The sequence below is a fragment of the Rhinolophus ferrumequinum genome, chromosome 6, assembly GCF_004115265.2.
Source record: "Rhinolophus ferrumequinum isolate MPI-CBG mRhiFer1 chromosome 6, mRhiFer1_v1.p, whole genome shotgun sequence".
NCBI classification, from domain to species: domain Eukaryota; kingdom Metazoa; phylum Chordata; class Mammalia; order Chiroptera; family Rhinolophidae; genus Rhinolophus; species Rhinolophus ferrumequinum.
The window spans coordinates 3,355,524-3,376,201 of record NC_046289.1 but is presented as its reverse complement, the minus strand read 5'-3'; the positions used below and the strand labels follow the sequence as shown (position 1 = coordinate 3,376,201).

At 44.8% G+C, this 20,678-nt stretch overlaps 2 long non-coding RNA genes across 2 annotated transcripts; both read right to left on the bottom strand.

Moving 5' to 3' along the window:
• Positions 1-1,630: 1,630 nt before the first annotated feature.
• LOC117024098 (uncharacterized) lies at positions 1,631-13,668 on the bottom strand. The gene is made up of 3 exons (XR_004423307.1): positions 12,729-13,668; positions 2,725-2,884; positions 1,631-2,329 (listed from the first exon to the last, which is right to left on the bottom strand). It is a non-coding gene; the product is annotated as an uncharacterized LOC117024098 (long non-coding RNA).
• An 860-nt stretch (positions 13,669-14,528) lies between these two features.
• On the bottom strand, positions 14,529-20,424 carry LOC117024097 (uncharacterized). Its single transcript, XR_004423306.1, has 3 exons — positions 20,123-20,424; positions 19,676-19,787; positions 14,529-15,142 (listed from the first exon to the last, which is right to left on the bottom strand). It is a non-coding gene; the product is annotated as an uncharacterized LOC117024097 (long non-coding RNA).
• Positions 20,425-20,678: the final 254 nt, after the last annotated feature.

Sequence of the window (20,678 nt, the reverse complement as noted above, 5' to 3'; positions counted from 1 at the left end):
AGGAAAAACACCCCCAACAAGCAAGGGGGTGCAGAAGGCCTGGCTCAGCTGGGCGTGGGGGGCCTTGATCAGGCATCAGGAGGAGGTGGGCCAGGGGCCAGGCCTGTAGGACATGGAGCCGGAGGAGGGTCTGGCTCTGTCTCCCGACGCTCCACTATTAGTTAACTTTTCTGGAAAAAGCAGGTCCTGGTGCCCCCACCCCAACCACCCACCCCACATAAGGAATCTGCCTCCTTCTCCCTCCATCCCCTCTTGGGTGGGCAGGCTCAGGCCTCCTCCCCAGCCTTAGTCTCCAGTCTCACCCCTGCCCTTTCCTTGTTCACTCGGGGAGAGCCCTCTGGAACATACCTGGCTCCCAGGGCCCGAGTCCTCGGCTGTACACTCTGTCCTCCAGGGCCGGGCATCAGCTCCCAGGCTGCCCCAGGCAGCGCGGCCTCCAGTCCAGTCCCCTTCCACCTGCGGCCTCTGCTGATGTCACAGTGGCCAGTCCCCTGTTCCATGTCCCAGAGGAGGAGCATGACCACCCCTCCCGCCCCGCAGAAAGCTCCAGGCTCCCAGGTGCTCACCTGCACCTGCCCAGGATCTTTCTCGCACCACTCTGCCTATTCCCACGGTTCCTCTTTGCACACTGGCCTGTCCACTCCTCGCTGGAGAGTTTCTGCCTGGATCCCCAGCGATACCCAGTCCAGGCTGCGGACCCAGCAGGAGCAAATAATAACTGTCATGCCTTCTCCCCACTGAGCCCTCTCGTTGTTCCCTGGCTCCTGCCCTCTGTGTTTTGGATGGTGCCACCCAATGTGCCTTTCCAGGGGGTTTGGGCAGCTCATATCCTCTGGATCCTGGAGGATGCTTCTCAGGAGAAAGTAACACCTTTCAAGGAGCCCAAATAGAGAAGACTTCAGGGTGAGAAGTCAAGGCAGGGCGCCGCTGTCCCACTCACCCCACACCCAGCGCTGAGATTGGAGAAGCTGGCGGGCAGAGCTAGGACCGCCTGTGTGGCCAACTCCGGCCCTGGTGACAGGGACGAGGGCCCCTATCTCTCAAGACCCCTGTGGCAGCTGGGAGGGGGAGAGTGGCTGACTTGTTGGGCCTCGTGCGCAGTGCCCTGGGTGGCGTCCCGACTCTTCCCCGTGCATCCTGGGTAGACGCTCAGGTTTGGTCTGTGAGTTGGTTCCTCACGCAGTGCGGATGTATGGGCTTGCCGTTCTGGAGGTAGGAGGCCTGACACAGTCTCCCTGGGCTAATCTCGGCTGCGGTAGGGCTGGTTCTTCCTGGAAGCTCAAAAGAAGCCATTTCCTGGCTTTTTCCAGCTTCTAGAGACACCTGCACTCCTCCCCCTGTCTTCAAAGCCAGCAAAGGCCTGTCAGGTCTTTGTCAGGTCACACCACTCTGACCCGGACCTTCTCGCCTCCCTCTTTACCCTGTGAGGATCCCTGTGACGACACTGGGCCTCTGTGGATAATCCAGATCACGTCCCCATCTCCAGATCCCTAACGGAAGCACTCCGGCAAGGACCCTATGCCGTGTAAGGTAACATAGTCACAGGTTTGGGGATTTAGGTGTGGACATCTTTGTGGCCTGTATCCTTCTGAGCAGAAGCTGGCCCTGCCTGGAATTGTCTTAGGGGGCCTTGAGGAATTGGGGGAGGGGCTGCCCCAGCGGCACTGGTGACTCTGACCTACTGCTCCCGCACGCCTGAGACAGCACCAGCCTGGAGGGGCTGGACTGTCAGTGCTGAGTGCGTCCTCTCCACAAGGGCAGAGAGAGGAGGCTAGAAAGTTCTGGTCTGTGCAGCTGACGCAGCCCTGTCTCCTGGCTTGAGACAGCCCAGCTGACCCCCAGGCCACTTGCCGGCTATGGAGGTGGGGGCCTGCGAGGAACTGTGGGGTTCTGGCACCCCTCATGGGCCAGCCCGCCACCCGGCTTGGCCACATCGATAGCAATTTCCCACAGTGACCTGGGTTTCCTCTGGTTCTCATTAACATCTCATATAAATCGGCTCTGCAGCACTGGACCCAACACCTGGAAATCACCATCCTCCAGGGCGGCTGGAGCTCTAATTGGCCATCCACGTGTTACAGGCACTGCGTCCAGGTGGGCGCAGGCAGCCGTCTGTGTCAGTGCTTCAGCAGGCTGCAGGCAAGTCCTAGGCCAAGTTCACGGGCAGGTTCCTCCCTCTGTCCAGGAAACAGTCACACGGGCACACACGTGCACACTTTATTTCTGGGATAACTTCTATCTCCTCTTTCACAGACCATTGGGATGTGGCCTCAGAATGCGGCTCTGGCAGAGAAATCCAAGATTGCGGAGTAAACACAGCGCTTGTGTCCTTCGTGAATACATGAAAATTACAACTAAATTACAGAACAGCCAACCTGGAGAACCATCTGAAATCTAGCCAAACAGAAGTCCTGTAACTAAAACTGTAAAGAAGCAGCCATGTCGAGACTGGTAGGAGGGGCGGAGATATGGAACAGGCCCAAACCTCCGTGTGGCGGTTAAGAACTGGGAGGAATATCTCAGCCCTAGTTTCCCCTGCAGAGGAGCAAGGGACCCCAGCCCCCTACTCCAGGTTCCCCAGCCCGGTATGGAGAGAGGAGCCCTTACAACATCTGACTGAAAAACAGTGGGGATTCTAACCACACGGGTGGGAGAGAAGTGGCGAGAAACCCAGACGTCCTCTTAAACGGCCGCGCACAGACTCCCTCACTCGCAGGCACTCACCTTGGGCTCCAGTGGAAGGATGGTGACTTGGGGTCGTCGGAGACGTATGGGGGTGCAGACTGAGTTGTGTCACTTCAGGTTTAGGGCTGGAGGACAATCGCCATGTCCCTGTGAGGAGGTCCTCCTCTCGTGTAGCTGACAGGCAGGCGCCATGTTTACCCTGTTGAGCCCGCCCCCTACGTTTATAACCAAATCTGAATCTGATTGGCCTGGCGAGCTCCGCAGCTCTGCCCTGCTGACTCATTGGAATACCATCTCACCCAACTTCCCCAGTGCTGGAGGCACTTTCTCCAAGAGCAGTCAGACCCCACCTGCATCGTACTCTTTCTTAGAAAACGATTAGAGTCCTACACACCCCAGGTGGACAGTGACTGGTCTTGGTGTGCTCTGAGACTTTTGCTGAGTAGCTCCAGGCTCAGCACTGACACCAAACCAGAATTTACATTTACCTGGTGACCACAACTCTTCCCACTCTAGAGACTCTCTGAGACCCCACCTCACCCAACTCGTATACTGCACGAAGCTTTATCAGCAGCTGAACCTTAAGGCAGCTGGCAGGTAGGCCTCAGGGTGTCCTGGTTTTTTACAGAGTTACCCCAGGCCCGGTACTGGTGGCAGATGTTCTCAGTTCATAGCGTGGCCTCTCCCACATGCCTCCATGTCCAGGACAGGCAGTGAAAAACCATGGATCGCTTTGTAGCTCTTATCAGGTAGTCCCTGGCCAGTCACAGGCAGTAGCTGACCTGGGACTGCAACAGAGCCCCTTGCCAGAGTCCTCAAACCAACATACTTGGAGATTGGCTTTAGACCATAGCAGAGCACTGCCAAATTAGCCCCACAAATGGCACATCCAAAGGGGGGTCTCAAGAGGCACCAGAGCCTGCTAGAGCGAATCTCACTCAGTGGGGTAAGCCTCCTGCACAGCAGTCCGTAAACTGTGGATGTGGCCAAACCCCACAGACAATCAGCCTGAGAGTTAATTGCACTCATTTATGTGCCAATAGCAACCAAGGCTCAACTATAACAGGAGGGCACACACAACCCACACAAGGGACACTGCTGGAGCACCCAGCTCATTTGACCAGGGAGACTGTGCTAGGGCCCCACAGGGTACCTATTATATAAGCCACCTGGTCAAGACTGGGAGAAATAGCAGATCTACCTAACGCATAGGAACAAACACAGAGAGGAAGCCAAAATGAGGAAAGCAAAGAAATATGTTCCAAATGAAAAAACAGGAGAAAACTTCAGGAAAAGAACTAAACAAAATGGAGGCAAGCAACCTACCAGAGATAGAGTTCAAAACAGTGGTTATAGGATGCACAAGGAACTTAGTGAGAACTTCAACAAAGAGATAGCAAGCATAAAAAAGGACATGGAAGCCATAAAAATAGAACCAGTCAAAAGTGAAGAATAGAATAACAGAAATGAAGAGTGTACTAGAAGGAATCACCAGCAGGCTAGATGAAGCAGAGGATTGAATCAGTGATTTGGAGGACAAGATAGCAGAAAACAGCCAATGATAACAGCAAAAAGAAAAAAGAATCCAAAAAAATGAGGATAGTTTAAGAGACCACTGGGATAACATCAAGCATAACAACATTCACATCATAGGGGTACCAGAAGGGGAAGAGAGAAAGCAAGGGTTTGAGAACCTATCTGAAGAAACAATGATTGAAAACTTTCCTAAGCTGGTGAAGGAAATAGACATAGAAGTCCAGGAAGTACAGAGAGTCCCAAACAGGATAAACCCAAACAGGCCCACACCAAGACACATTATAATTACAAAGGCAAAAGATAAATACAAAAAGAGCATCCTAAAAGCAGCAAGAGAAAAGCAGTTAGTTATTTACAAGGGAGCTCCGATAAGACTGTCAGCTGATCTCTCAATAGAAATTTTGCAGGCCAGAAAGGATTGGCACAAAATATCTAATGATGAAAAGCAAGGACCTACAACCAAGGGTACTCTACCCAGCAAGGTAAAATCAATGGACTGATAAAGAGCTTCCCAGACAAGAAAAAGCTAAAGAAGTTCATCACACCAAACCAATATTACAAGGTATGTTAGAGGGACTTCTTTAAGATGGAAAAAGATAAAGATTATGAATAAAATGGCAATAACTACATATCTATCAGCAATTACTTCCAATGTAAATGGATTAAATGTTCCAATCTAAAGACATAGGAGGGCTGACTGGATAAGAAAACAAAATCCTACGGTATATGCTGCCTACGAGAGACTCACTTCAGATTGAAAGATACACATGGACAGAAAGTAAAGGGATGGAAAAGATATTTTATGAAAATGGAAACAAGCAAAGAAAAAGTTGGGGTAGCAATACTTATACCAGACAAAATAGACTTTAAAACAAAAGCTGTAACAAGACACAAAGAAGGACCCAGTAATCCCACTTCTGCATATTTATCTGAAGAAACCTACAAAATGCTACTTCGAGGGGACTTGTGCATCCATATGTTCATTGCAGCATTGTTTACAATGGCCAAGACGTGGAGGCAGCCTGGGTGTCCGTTGAAAGAAGAATGGATAAAGAGAAAGTGGTACATATATATTATACAATGGAATATTGTTCGGCTGTGAAAAGGAATGCGATCTGCAGTGGCATGGATGGACCTGGATGGTATTGTGCTGAGTGAAGTACGTCAGACAGATAAAGACAGATGAAATGTGATTTCTCTTATACGTGGAATCTAAAGAACAAAATAAACGAAAAAAACAGAAACAAACTCATAGATACAGAGAACATTTTGATGGTTACCAGATGGTAGAGGGGTTGGGGGGATGAAACAGGGGAAGGGATGAAGAACAAATTGGTTGTTACAAAGTTGTTATGTGGATGTAGGGTATAGCATAAGGAATATAGTCAATAATATAGTAATATCTATGTATGGTGTCAGATGGGCACTAGATTTATCAGTGTGATAGATGGGAGGGGATTTGGGGGACAGGGTGAAAAAGGTGAAGGCATTAAGAAATACAAATTGGCAGTTACAAAATAATCATGGGGATGTAAAGTAAAGCATAGGCAATATAATCAATAATATGGTAATAATTATTAATATGTATAGTGCCAGGTGGGTACTAGACTAGTCAGGGGGATCACTTCTTAAATTATACAAATGTCTAACCACTATGCTGTACACCTGAAACTAATATAAAAAATATTGAATGTCAACAAATAAATAAGTAAATAAATAAACAAATAAACAAATAAATAAATAATAAAATGGTAAAAACAAAATACAAGTTGCCCTTTAAAAAATCCAAAGAAGGCGGCAGCACTGGTGTCTGGCATTGCAAGTTGTGTACCCCACTGCCCAAGTTTCGTGGGGTGGTTATAATGAGGAGGGATTGGGGACCTTTGTGGTGGGGCTGTCCCTCAGCTGTCCCACTTGGTCATTCTCGTTTGGCAATGTCCAGCGTGTGTGGGCCAGACCTTCGCTGCTGTGTCTGAAGAAGGACCGAGGCAGCTGTGGGGCCACAGAACTGCAGACTACCTTCAAGAAAATAGAACTCCACAAGAGGTACTTGCTCCAGAACCAGTTCCCCAGAAGAAGAGAGAAAAATCAAAGGAAAAAAAAGGATCAAAGTCATGCTTGTCTAAAAGCTAGGAAAAAACATCTTGTGCAGTATGATAGTACAGGGCCCAGCTTAAGAGGCACAAGATTCAACATATCCAGAGGCCAACTCCAGACCAAACCAGAGTACTACCGGGTTTGACCTACAAGTCACACACCCAGAGGGAATTCTCTACAGGCACAAGAACCCATAGAGGCCAAACCACATTTAAGTGGTCAACCCTCACGCAGCAGAACACCCTGCGGTGGGCAGAGCCAAGTCTCACAACTAGTCAGCCTAGGAGTTAACCCCACCTACTCACAAGCGAAAAGCAATTAAAGATCTTCTTTAACAGGACAATAGACACAACACAAGAGTCACCTTTGGAGCACATGCAGAGGAGAAGAACGAAATAGTGCAAGTCAAATATAAAGGACACATACTACATAACATAACCCAGCAAGAACTAAGAACTCTAGGGGATCTACCTAATACATCGAAGCAAACACAGAGAGTCAGCCAGAATGGGGAAACAAAGAAACATGTCCCAAATAAAAGAACAGAAGTAACCTCCAGAAGTGGAACCAAAAGAAACAGAGGTAACCAACCTATCAGAGACAGAGTTCAGAACACCGTTGATAAGAATGTTTAAGGATCTTACAGACGACATAAAGAAGGATGTAGAAATCATAATGAACAACCAGTTAGAACTACAGAACACAATTACCAAAATAAAGAAATCACTTAAAGGAATTAACAGCAGGTTAGATGAAGCAGAGGATCGAATCAGCGACTTAGAAGACAAGTCAGCAGAGGTCACCCAAACAGAACAACAGAAAGAAAAAAGAATAAAAAACAATGAAAATGGTTTAAGAGACCTCTGGGATAACATCAAACGCAACAACATGTGCATGATAGGAATACCAGAAGGTGAAGAGAGGAAGCAAGGGATTGAGAACATATTTGAAGTAATGTCTGAAAACTTCCCTAACCTGATGAAGGAAACCAACATACAAGTCCAGGAAGTGCAGAGAGTTCCAACCAGGATAAACCCAAACAGGTCCACACCAAGACACCTTATAGTTAAAATGGCAAAGGTTAAATATAAAGAGAATCCTAAAAGCAGCAAGAGAAATACAGAAGGTTACATACAAGGGAACTCCCATAAGACTATCACATGACTTTTCTACAGAAACATTGAAGGCCAGGAGGGAGTGGCAGGAGATACTCAAAGTGATGGAAAACAAAGGCCTACAACCTAGATTGCTTTATCCAGCAAGGCTATCATTTTAAGTTGATGGAGAGATAAAGAGCTTCCCTGAAAAGAAAAAGCTAAAGGAATTTATTACCACCAAGCCAGCAATACAAGAAATACTAAAAGGACTTCTGTAAATAGAAGAAAGATGAAAACAATCTAACTACAAATTTAAAAATGGCAATAATTATGTACCTATCAATAATCACTTTAAATGTAAACGGATTAAATGCTCCAATCAAGAGACATAGGGTGGCTGAGTGGATAAGAAAGCAAGACCCTTGTGTATGTTGTGTACAAGAGACTCACCTCAGATCAAAAGACACACACAGGCTGAAAGTGAAGGGTTGGAGTAAGATATTTCATGCAAATGGAAATGAGAAAAAAGCTGGAGTTGCAATACTTATATCTGACAAAATAGACTTTAAAATGAAGAACATATTAAAAGACAAACATGGGCACTATATAATAATAAAGGGATCGATCCGACAAGAGGACATAACCCTAGTAAACATCTATGCACCCAACATAGGAGCACCTAAATATATTAAACAGATATTGACTGACATAAAGACAGAGATCAACAGTAACACTATCATAGTGGGGGACTTCAACACACCTCTGACAACAAGGGACAGGTCTTCCAGGCAGAAAATCAATATGGAAACAACAGCCTTAAATGACACATTGGACCCCTTGGATTTAATCCATATTTTCAGAGCATTTCATACCAAAGCTGCAGAATACACGTTCTTCTCAAGTGCACATGGAACATTTTCCAAGATAGACCATATGTTAGGCCACAAAACAAGTCTCAATAAATTTAAAAAAATTGAAATCATACCAATTGTCTTCTCTGACCACAGTGCTATGAAATTAGAAATGAACTACAGGAATAAAACTGGAAGACACACCAATTCATGGAGGCTGAATAACATGTTACTAAATAATGAATGAGTCAACCAGGAGATCAAGGAAGAAATCAAAAGATATCTCAAGACAAATGAAAATGAAAACACGACAACCCAAAATCTATGGGATGCCGCAAAAGCAGTCCTAAGGGAGAAATTCATAGCATTGCAAGCCTACCTAAACAAACAAGAAACATCACTAATCAACAGTTTACCTTCACACGTAAGGGATCTGGAAAAAGAACAGAATAAGCCAAAAGGGAGTGCAAGGAAGGAGATAATAAAGATCAGAGTGGAAATAAGTGAAATAGAAACCAGAAAAACAATACAAAAGATCAATGACTCCAAGAGTTGGTTCTTAGAGAAGATAAACAACATCAACAAACCTTTAGCCAGACTCATTAAAAAAAAGAGAGAGAGGACCTAAATTAATAAAATCAGAAATGAAAGAGAAGTGACAACAGACACCGCAGAAATACAAAAAATTTTAAGAAATCACTATGAGCAACTATATGCCAACAAATTTGACAATCTGGAAGAAATGGACAATTTTCTAGAAGCATACAACCTTCCAAGGCTAACTCAAGAAGAAACAGAAAACCTGAATAGACTGATTACCACCATGGAAATTGAATCAGTAATCAACAATCTCCCAACAAACAAAAGCCCTGGATCAGATGGCTTTACAGAGGAATTTTACAAAATGTTCAAAAAAGAATTATCACCTGTTCTCCTCAAACTCTTCCAAAAAATCCAGAAGGAGGGAGGACTCCCAAACACTTTTTATGAAGCCACTATCACCCTGATCCCAAAATCAGACAAAGACACCACAAAAAAAGAAAACTACAGGCCGATATCTCTAATGAACATAGATGCAAAAATCCTCAACAAAATATTAGTGAACAGACGTCAGCAATACATTAAAAAGATCACACACCATGATCAAGTGAGATTCATCCCTGGTATGTAAGGGTGGTTCAACATCCGCAACTCAATTAATGCGATACACCACATTAACAAAATGAAAAATAAAAAGCACATGGTCATATCAATAGATGCTGAAAAAGCATTTGATAAAATCCAGCAGCCATTTATGATAAAAACCCTTAAGAAAGTGGGAATAGAGGGATCATATCTCAACGTAATAAAGGCCATATATGATAAACCCACAGCTAACATCATACTCAATGGGGAAAAGCTAAAACCATTCCCCTTAAGATCAGGAACAAGGCAAGGTTGCCCACTTTCTCCACTTCTATTCAACATAGTGCTGGAAGTTCTAGCCATGGCAATCAGACAAGAAAAAGAAATAAAAGGCATCCAAATCGGTAAGGAGGAAGTAAAATTGTCATTATATGCAGATGATATGATACTATATATAAAGAACCCTAAAAACTCCACCAAGAAACTATTAGAGCTGATAGATGAATTTAGTAAAGTAGCAGGATACGAAATTAATATTCAGAAATCAGTTGCATTTGTATATACCAATAATAAAACATCAGAAGGAGAAATTTAAAAAACAATCCCATTTACAATTGCTCCAAAGACTATAAAATACCTGGGAATAAATTTGACCAAAGAAGTAAAAGATCTGTACTCAGAAAATTATAAGACACTGAAGAAAGAAATGAAAGAAGATACAAATAGATGGAAACACATACCATGTTCATGGATAGGAAGAATTAATATAGTTAAAACGTCCATACTGCCTAAGGCAATATACATATTCAACGCAATTCCTATCAAACTACCAACGATGTTTTTCACAGAAATAGAACATATAATCCTAAAATTTATATGGGACCATAAAAGACCCCATATAGCCTCAGCAATCTTGAGAAACAAGAACAAAGTGGGAGGTATAACAATACCTGACATCAAATTATACTACAAGGCTACAGTAATCAAAACAGCATGGTACTGGCATAAAAACAGACACATAGATCAATGGAACAGAGAGTCCAGAAATGAATCCATGCCTATATGACCATTTAATCTACGGCAATGGAAGCAAGAATGTACGGTGGGGTAAAGACAGTCTATTCAATAAATGGTGCTGGGAAACCTGGACAGACACATGAAAATAAATGGAGCTGGACCACCTCCTTACACCATATACAAAAATAAATTCAAAATGGCTTAAAGACTTAAATGTAAGATCTGAAACCATAAAATTCCTAGAAGAAAATATAGGAAGAAACTTCACAGACATTATCTGGGGTAAGATTTTTACTGATATATCCCCTCACGCGAGGGAAGTAAGAGAAAAAATAAACATGTGCGATTGGGATTACATCAAACTAAAAAGTTTTTTTACAGCAAAGGAAACCATCAATAAAACAAAAAGGGATCCTACTGAATGGGAAAAGATATTTGCCAATGATATATCTGATAAGGGGTTAATACCACAAATTTATAAAAAAAACTCACTCAACTCAACTCCAAAAAAACAAACGACCCAATTAAAAAATGGGCAGAGGACATGAAGAGACATTTTTCTAAAAAGGACATACAGATGGCAAACAGACATATGAAGAAATGCTTAACCTCACTAACAATCAGAGAAATGCAAATAAAAACCACAATAAGATACCACCTCACCCCAGTCAAAATGGCTATCATCAATAAATCAATAAACAGCAAGTGCTGACGCAGATGTGGAGAAAAGGGAACGCTTGTGCACTGTTGGTGGGATTGCAGATTGGTGCATCCACTATGGAAAACAGTATGGAGGTATCTCAAAAATCTGAAAATGGAACTACCTTATGATCCAGCAATTCCACTCCTAGATATCTATCCAGAGAAATCCAAAACTCTAATTCAAAAATCTTTATGCACTCCTATGTTTATTGCAGCACTATACACAATAGCCAAGACATGGAAACAACCGAAATGCCCATCGGTAGATGACTGGATTAAGAAACTGTGGTACATTTATACAATGGAGTATTATGCAGCCATAAAGAAGAAAGAAATCTTACCATTTGCAACAACATGGATGGACCTAGAGAACATTATGTTGAGTGAAATAAGTCAGACAGAGAAAGCCAAATACCATATGATCTCACTTACATGTGGAATATAAAGAAAAGAAGTGAATGAACTAATCAGAAACAGTTTTGAAGACATAGAGGAAAAACTGAGGGTTGTTAGATGGGCGGGGAGGGGGGTGGGGATAAGGGGGAAGGTGAGGGGATTAGAAAACAGTCAGTAACCACAAGATGGCCACGGGGTTTGAAAATTAATTTGGGGAATGTAATCAATAATGTTGTAAAGATTTTGTAGGGTATCCGATGGACACTTGTCCCATTTGGGAGACCACCTCTGGGATGATGTAGATGCCTGATCACTGCACTGGACACCTGAAGCTGAACAATGATGAATGCCAACTATAATTTTATATATATATATAGATATATATATAGATAGATAGATAGATAGATAGATAGATAGATAGATAGATAGATATATGTATATACTTACAAGAAGCGGAGTACAGCATTAGGAATAGAGACAGTGGAAATGTAATGGCTCTGTGATGTCAGAGGGATAGTGGATGGGGGGAGGGGAGTTCACACAGTGTGAGGGATATAAATGATAAACGTCTAAGTATTACTTTGTCTTGTGCCCCTGAAACTAATAAAAGAAAGAAAGAAAGGAAGGAAGGAAGGAAGGAAGGAAGGAAGGAAGGAAGGAAGGAAGGAAGGAAGGAAGGAAGGAAGGAAGGAAGGAAGGAAGGAAGAAATCAGTAAAAAAAAAAAAAAAGTTACCAAAAAAATCCAAAGAAATAGAACATGGCTCTGGCTCACATCCTCCAAGGTCCCGCGGAGAACTTTGGGTCCCCTGGGCTCCAACTGTACCTCTGACACTCCAGATTTCTTTGTTCCACTGCCCGATTGATCAAACCTGAGCTCCTACAGGCTGGGCCCCAGGCCTCCTCCTCCCAGGGCACAGAGGGCCTGGCTCAGAGAGGGTGCCCAGTGTGCATTTGCAGACTGGCTGCAGAAACAGAGCATCCCCAGGGCTGGCTGACCCTGGGCTGGTCAGGTGGGCCTGTTCTGGACCCTAGGGCCACGTCCTCATCTTCACGGAGAACGGGCTTCAGCTCTGAGGCTGAGCAGGTTTACAGGATTGGGCAAGGTTCCTAGGCCAGGCAGCTGCCCAAACTCCCAGCCCCAGAGCCTGTCAGGCCACCCCTCCCACCCCAGCCCTTCCAACCAGCACCACACTTTGCTTTAGAGTGGGAGCACCCACTCACCGTGGATACCATGCGTGTCCTCTCTCCCTCTGTGCTACATCCTTGATGAATGCAGGATCAGGCCAAGTGATCTCTCAGTTGGAACAGAAGCAAGAAGCACACATCCCACAGCAGGAAGGGCACAGCCCCACCGCGGGGTGGCCGCAGCCAGAGGTCCTGGCTTCAGCAATGGGCACTTAGGGTGTCTCCACGTTTGGCTATTATGACTAGTGCTTCTGTGAACATTTGAATCCAAGTTTTTGTGTGAACGTATGTCCTCAGTTCTCTTAGACATATGTTCAGGAATGAAACTGCTGGGGTATATGGTAACACCATGTTTACATCCCTGAGGAAGAGTTTCCTGAAGCGGCTGCACCATTTACGTCCCCACGAGCAGTGCACAAGGGTGCAGTTTTTCCACATCCTCACTAAAACTATTACTGTCTGTCTTTTTGACTGTAGTCAGCCCCCCTACGGGGTGTGATGTGGTCTCGTGTGGCTTTGATTTGCATTTCCGTAATGACTAATGGCAGTAGGCATCTTTTCATGAGCCTGTTGGTCATCTGTGTATCTTCTTTGGGGAAATGTCTAGTAAAATCATTTGCACATTGTAAATGGGATTATTTGTTCTTTTATTACTCAATTGTACGAGTTCTTTATATGTATATTCTGGATACTAGAAACTTATCAGGTATGTGATTTGTAAGTACTTTCTCCCATATGATGGATTTCGTTTCACTTTCTTTACCATGTCCTTTGAAGCAGAACAGTTTTTTATTTGGATGAAGTCCAATTAATCTACTTTTCTTTGGTTTCTTGGGCTTAAGATGTCATAACTAAGAAATCATTATCTAATTCTAATTCTTGGTCAGGAAACCTGTGTTTTCTTCGAAGAGTTTTAAAATTTTAGACACTCTTAAATTTGACCTCTTTAATTTTGTATATGGTATGAGATAGAGTCCAAAATTCTTTTTTTTTTTTTTTTTTTTTGCATGTGGATATACAGTTCTATCAGCACCATTTGTTGAAAATATCATTCTCTGACCATTGAATTTTTAAAAGTCATGGTTGATTTCTGGACTCTCAGACCTATTTTATTGGTCTATATGCCTATCCATGTATCAGTACCACACTCTTGAGTACTACAAAACTCATAGCTTTGTAATAAGTTTTGAAATCAAGTAGTGCGAGTCCTCTAACATTTTTTTTCCCCAAGATTGCTTTGGTTATTCTGGGCTCTTGCATTTCCATGTGAATTTTAGGATCAGCTTGTCAATGTCTGAGAAATGCCAACTAAGATTTTGATAGAGATTGCACTGACTGGATCAATTTGGGGAGTATTGCCATCGTAACAAGAATAAAGCTTCCAATCTATGAACTTGGGATGTCTCTCAATTTATTTAAGGACTTCTTTAATTTCTTTCTTTCTTTCTTTTTTATATAACAACTTTGTAGCCTTTCATAGTACTTTACCCAAGGATTGTTGGGTCAGAAAGCCAATTCATTCTGTTGCTTTAATTTCTTTCAATGATATTTCATAGTTTTCAATGTACAAGTTTTACACTTCTTTTGTTAAATTTATTCCTAAGTATTTTATTCATTTTGGTACTATTGCAAATGGAATTGTTTTCTTAGTTTCAACTTTGGTTTCTTCAATGATACTGTACAGAAATACAATTGATTTTTGTAGATTGATTTTGTATCCTGCAACCTTGCTGAACTCATTAGGTCTAATACTCTGTGTGTGTGTGTGTGTGTGTGTGTGTGTGTGTGTGTGTGTGTGTGTGTGTTCCTTAGGATTTTCTATATACAGGATCATGTCATTTGTAAATATAGGTTTACTTCTTCCTTTACAATGTGAATGACTTCATTTCTATTTCTTGTTTCATCTCCCTGCCTAAAACCTCCACTACAATGTTGCATAGATGTGGAGAAAATGGGCATCCTTGTCTTGTTCCTGACACATTGGGGGGATGCTCTCACCCCACTTCTGACCTTCATCATGAATGTGAGTTCCGACAGACATAAATTTTCAACTCCTTTGGGTAAATACCAAGGAGTATGATTACTGGACCACAAGGCAACCACAGAGCCAGAGAAAAGGGGATGGGAATAGGGTAAGTTAAAATAATACAGAGTTTGTTCTTCTTATCAAGGTCCAGCCATTTTTCTTGAATAAATTTTCCTAGAATTGTTGCAAGCTTTTGGTCAACTTCCAGAGTTCACAAAAAGTTGGTCCTGCTAATTTTTGCCTGCTTGCTCATTTTCACAGAGGAGAGATTTTTCAGAGGTCCATTTTCACAGACATTATCCTGTCTGCCTCTCACACGATGCTTCCTATATCCCAGGAGGAGGCCTGGGGGAGGCTGGAGGCAGAAGCCCACTGGATGGCCTGAGGAAACTGTCTCTGCTTCTCTTGGCTTCACTTTTCAGAGCTGTAAAAAGAGATGTTCGGCAAAGATGGTCTCAGAGGGTATCCTTTCTTACCTCAAGCTTCCTGTCTCTGTACCTCGCCTAGAGGCATCTTGAAAGCAGAGAGGTAATCTTTTTCTTCTCGGCATCCCCTGAAGCGGCAGCGTTCAAATTTCTTTTCCATAACCTCTCAGAAATCACGACCCAGCCATGCACCTGTGCAGACACCTTGATTCACATGCGTTGCTTGTGGGACAAAAGTTCCACTAAACAACGGCTGCTGTTTCAGGGACGTGCTCTGGTTTTTCTCTGTTTTGTTTCTTTAAAAAATGGGTTGGTCGTCGCCCACGACAGTGACTGTCCTGATCCACTAATGCAGCATCGCCCACAAGTGGAAATTACCAGTCCCAAGAGCCCCCAGTTCAGATGTTGGGTGTCCCTGAGCTGAGTGGGGGAATGGATACGCTGCAGGAGGAAAGGTGGGCATGTGGGAGCCTGAACTCAGCTGTGGTGAGAAAGGTTGGACGCTTTAAAGAGGGTGATTTGGGGCTCCGGGAAGAGGGGAAGGTTGGGGCATCAGGGCACCAGTCCTACTAGGGCTCTGGGCAGATGGCCCTGTGAGGCCAGAGGGCAAGGCTCTTCCCTAGAGGTGCTTTGGCAGACAAATCTTCCATATAAGCTATCTGACCCACTTCCTCCACTGCTCTGGATGACCTGTGTCTTCCCCAAATTCATACTGCAACCCTAACGCACAGTGTAATGGCATTTGGATGTGAAGTCTTTGGGAAGTAAGTAGGTCATGAGAGTGGAGCCCTCATGATGAGATTAATGTCCCTTTATGGAGAGACTGAGAGAAACCTCTCTCTCCCCCCACCACGTGAAGACACAGGAAGAAGGTGGCTGTCCACACGCCAGGAAGAGAGCCCTCAGCAGGGACCGAATCAGCCAGCAGCGTGATCTTGTACTTCCAGCCTCCAGAACTCTGAGAAATAAATGTCTGCTGTCGAAGGCCCCTCGTCTGTGGTTACTAGTGATAGCAGCCCGAGTAACACACCCACCCAGTCTCAAATCCCCAGACACTCCATTCAGGTATCTGAACCTGGACCCTGAAGAGTCCTTTCAGAACATTCAGAACAGCCAGCACTTCGTGCTAGCCACTGGAGGACATGTGGAGGAGACTTTCCCTAGCCTCAAGGCTCGTACATGTAGGAAACATCTTTTATACTTATAAAACCGCTGCATATCACATAACATGAGCTCCCACCATCAAGACATCTGTGACGTGGGGTGGGGGCAAGTGTTATTGGCATCATTCTCAATTGATAGGAGAGAAATCTTTGTGAGAAATTGCACAACATGGAAATGCTGAGCTCATGACCCAGGATCCCACATTTGTTTCCCTTGGTGCCACCTAATCTACCTCTCTAAGAGGGTATCCAGATGCTGAGAAGGCTCTGAGGACTTCTGCCATCCCTGCTCCAGCCCCTCCACACCCACTGAAGAACTGAGGTGCTCCCCTCAAGAAGAAGCCCCCTGAATGTTCCCCCTGTGGTTATCACCATCATCAATGCCATTGTCATAGTCACTATCATTTACTTGTTTCTCTTTCTCACCATCACTGTTATCATCATCTTTATCTTTAATTTCTTCAGTGAGACAAGAAGAGAAACACAGGCTCTAGCGCATAGTAGGTGCTCAGTAAATTTCACTACCCTCTTCCTCACTTGTGCACTAAACAGTATCTTGCTATCTCAAATGTCATAATGTTAACAAAAGCAACACCTGCTATTATCAAGTGCTCACTACATGCCAGACACATAAAATAAATACTCACAGGCGCGGATTCACTGAATCCTAAGAAGGGAACCCTATAACACTCATGAGGAATCATGAAGGTTTCAAGGGCAGAACTCAGAAAAGAGTCTGTTCTGGACAGCTGGGATTGCAAGACTCCCTATGTCATCCAACTGGGAGAAACAAGAACAAAATAGCCCCAACACACACACACGCACATATACACACTCACAAAATACATGTACACACTGCAAACATATACTCATACACCACACACACAAACACACCCCACATAGGTACAAACACCACACCCACTTATATACATAGATGCATCCCACATGCATATATATTCATACAAACTCATACACATACACACCACACACATATGTGCAGTCACACACATACAAACACTCATTCACACATAGGCCTACACATACACACACTTATCCATAGACACACACATCAACGTGCCACACACATGCAAATACACTCTGAAAGTTAATTTTATTTATCAACACGGCTGGGCCATGGTACTCAGATATTTGGCCAAACATTATTCTGGAAGTCACTGTGATGATGTTTTTTGGATGAGATTAACATTTAAATCAGTGGACTCTGAGTAAAGCATATTGCTCTCCCACTGAGGTGGGCCTCGCCCAATTGGTTGAAGGCCTGAATAGAACAAAGCCTGATCTCCCCTGAGCAAGAAGGAATCCTGGCAGCAGATGGCCTTCAGACTTGAACAGCAACTCTTTCGTGGGTCTCCAGCCTGATGGTCCATCCTGCAGATTTTGGACTTCCCAGTCACCTGAGCCAACTCCTTAAAATAAATCTCTTTTCCATTCTCTCTCTCTCTCTCTCTCTCTCTCTCTCTCTCTCTCTCTCTCTTTCTCTCTCTCTCCTTCTCTCTCTCTCTCTCTCTCTCTCTCTATATATATATATATATATATATATATAATTATATATATATAATCATCTTATCAGTTCTTTTCTCTGGAAAACCCTGACTAACACACACACATACATATATACATGTTGCAAATAGTCACACACCACACACATACATAATCACACACACACCCATAAACATAGTGCCTACACAAACATATACCACACATGCATACACCTGTCATGTATGTACCCATCCACATACATCATGCATGCATGCCACACACCACACATACATACACATACCACACCGTGCACACACCATAGCCGTAGACTGACAGACATAGACACACATTCATGCTGCCACCCCAGACACATGCACGCACACCGTCCACTAAGGCCCAGGTGAATGACCGACGAGCCAGTGTGGACCGCCCTCAGACCTCAGTACACTGTCATTCCAGGTGGGGTCCAGGCAGCACTTCTGAGCAAGGGCCTATTTGGTTCTCTTCTGGACTCCTAGATGAAGTGTGCTGTGTCTGAACATGTCAAAAGTAAATTGATGTACACATATAGTTGTTGTTTTTGAAGTCAGTGAAAAGGAAAGCAAGCATTTCAGCTGATGACAGTGGAACCAGATGGCCCCTGAAAGGCTTCTGGCCGAGCGACTGGTGAGCTGATGTCTCTGTGGCTTGTCTCATCTAATGACAGCCCCAGGCTTGGGCTTCTTTGCTTCAGTGGATAGAGACAGAAAAGCAGGAGGGAGGGGTTTTTCTGGAGGAACCCGACCCCAGGCCCTGCTGAGTGGGGGCAGGAAGTCAGCAACAGTGGCTGAGCCACCATGGGTGTCACTCCAAGTGGACCGAGCTCCCTCAATCGTCTGATCAACATCACTTGGATCGAAAACACAATCCAAGTGAAATAGAAACCATTACAAAAACATTTGCAGTAAATGTTTGCTTCAGCTTCTTAACACGTGGAAATGATGACATGCCTTCCTCAAACAAAAATGTTTAACTGACAGCAGAACTCTTTGTAGAAGGTTCCGTGATTGTTATGGGAGTCTAGCTTTCCAAGGGAAAAGCTCAATCTATGAAAATCTCAATCAGTGGCAATCACAGCTGGCTCCAGCAGACATGAGCTGGGAGGCCACGCTCCCTTGAAACGTCTGGGAAGAGGTCACATTACCTAACACATAGTCCTAATTGAGGGGCAGTCATGTGACACAAACCAGCCAGGATGGCAGCAGGCCGGGACAGCAAAGGGCACTGGGGGGCGAGGGGATTCTGGACTATCCAGGTGGGCCCGACTGGTTGGCCTCCCCAGCCCTCCACCCCAGAAGTCTACATGGAGGGGAAGGGAGATGGGATGGCAGGGAGTCCGCCCTGGGCACACGGTGTCACCTGTCAACAACACACTCTGAGGAGGACGATCTGAGCCCATTTTGCAGCCGAGAAAATGGAGGCTCTGTAAGATGATCAAATGTGTTTTGTTAATAGAGAGGAAGGAAGCAGCTGCCTCTCCATCCTCTCCTCCTTGGGGCATCTCCTTGAAAATATAATAGGTCTGACAAAAGGAGAAGTCTTTTGGTTTTACTGTGCAAGGTCTCAGGCCTCCCGCCACTTGGGACTAAAAGCTCACTCCTCTGCGATTGCCTAGCAGCCCCTCACAGGTGGGTCCTCTCCTTCTCTCTTCTGCACTACTGTCTAAATTGGTGGAAATTCTCTCCAGACTTTGTACTCACGTTCACGCTACAGTACATGCAGGCAAACCTGACCGTGCTTACTCAGGAGTGAATTGTTTTCTGTCTTCGGTATTGGTACAGAAGAGTCTTTTGTCGGCAGGACTGTCTTATTTCCCCAGCAATGACTCACCTGAGGCCACACAGCGACAGCCCTGACCTCCTCATCATGCTGCCATCGAGCCAAACCATCTTGGGGAGCAGATCTGGAAGTGGAGGCGACAACCTTCCTTCGTGGAGGTGACCTGCACAAAATGCGTTTACGTGCTACGGTGCTCCAGAAGGGCATGGAATGACCCGAAGGCCCCACAAGCTCCACAGGCCCCACGAGCTGAAGATGGTGACAATGCCATCGCCCGCACCGCCCTGTGCCCTGTCCACAACGTGGCTACGTGGCCAGTTCCTTCACTGCTCACCAAACACCCGCCTGCCTCTAAGTGTCTGGCCCTCGACATCCAGCCGTTACTGCATCTCAATAGTTGGCTCCTTTCTGGGGTTGAGTGGTGTCCCATGTTCACCCAGCATTGCTGTCAGGCCGTCCTTGCCATGGGTCAGCTCTGAGGGGGTGCTGGGGACGTACCTCCCCGTCTCCAGTTGCTGCTGTTTCGTTTTCTTTCCCGAAAGGCCCTACTGAGTCAGGCTCTACCCGTCGCGGTCCGGCCACCTGTGGACTCCAGCTGCCTCAGCTCCCTCAAACTCCAGTTCCAGCTCCTCAACTCAAGAAGCCCCCGGCTCTGTCTGGGTCCCTCCTCCCCGTGCCGCAGGCTGGACACTGTCCAGGCCGTCAGCTGGAGCTGTCACAGGGCTCACATTGTTTGTTTCCCAGCTCTCAGGGATTATCGTCTTAAACCAATGTCCAATGTCTGAAAACTGTTGATTGCATCTATGTTGTCCAGACTTTTAATTGTTTCAGGCAGGAGGTTTAAATCTAGTTCCTGTCGTTCCATCGTGGCCAGGGGTAAAAGTTCATCAAATATTTGCTGAATGTCAAATATTTACTAAGTACCAAAGATGATTGAATGTCAGGCAGTCTTCTGTGCATTTAGGTTGCACTGGGGAACAAAATCCAACATGTCTAACATTGGGGAAAGCAGTTGTGGTCAGAAAAGAACAAATAAAGAAATCAATAAATGACA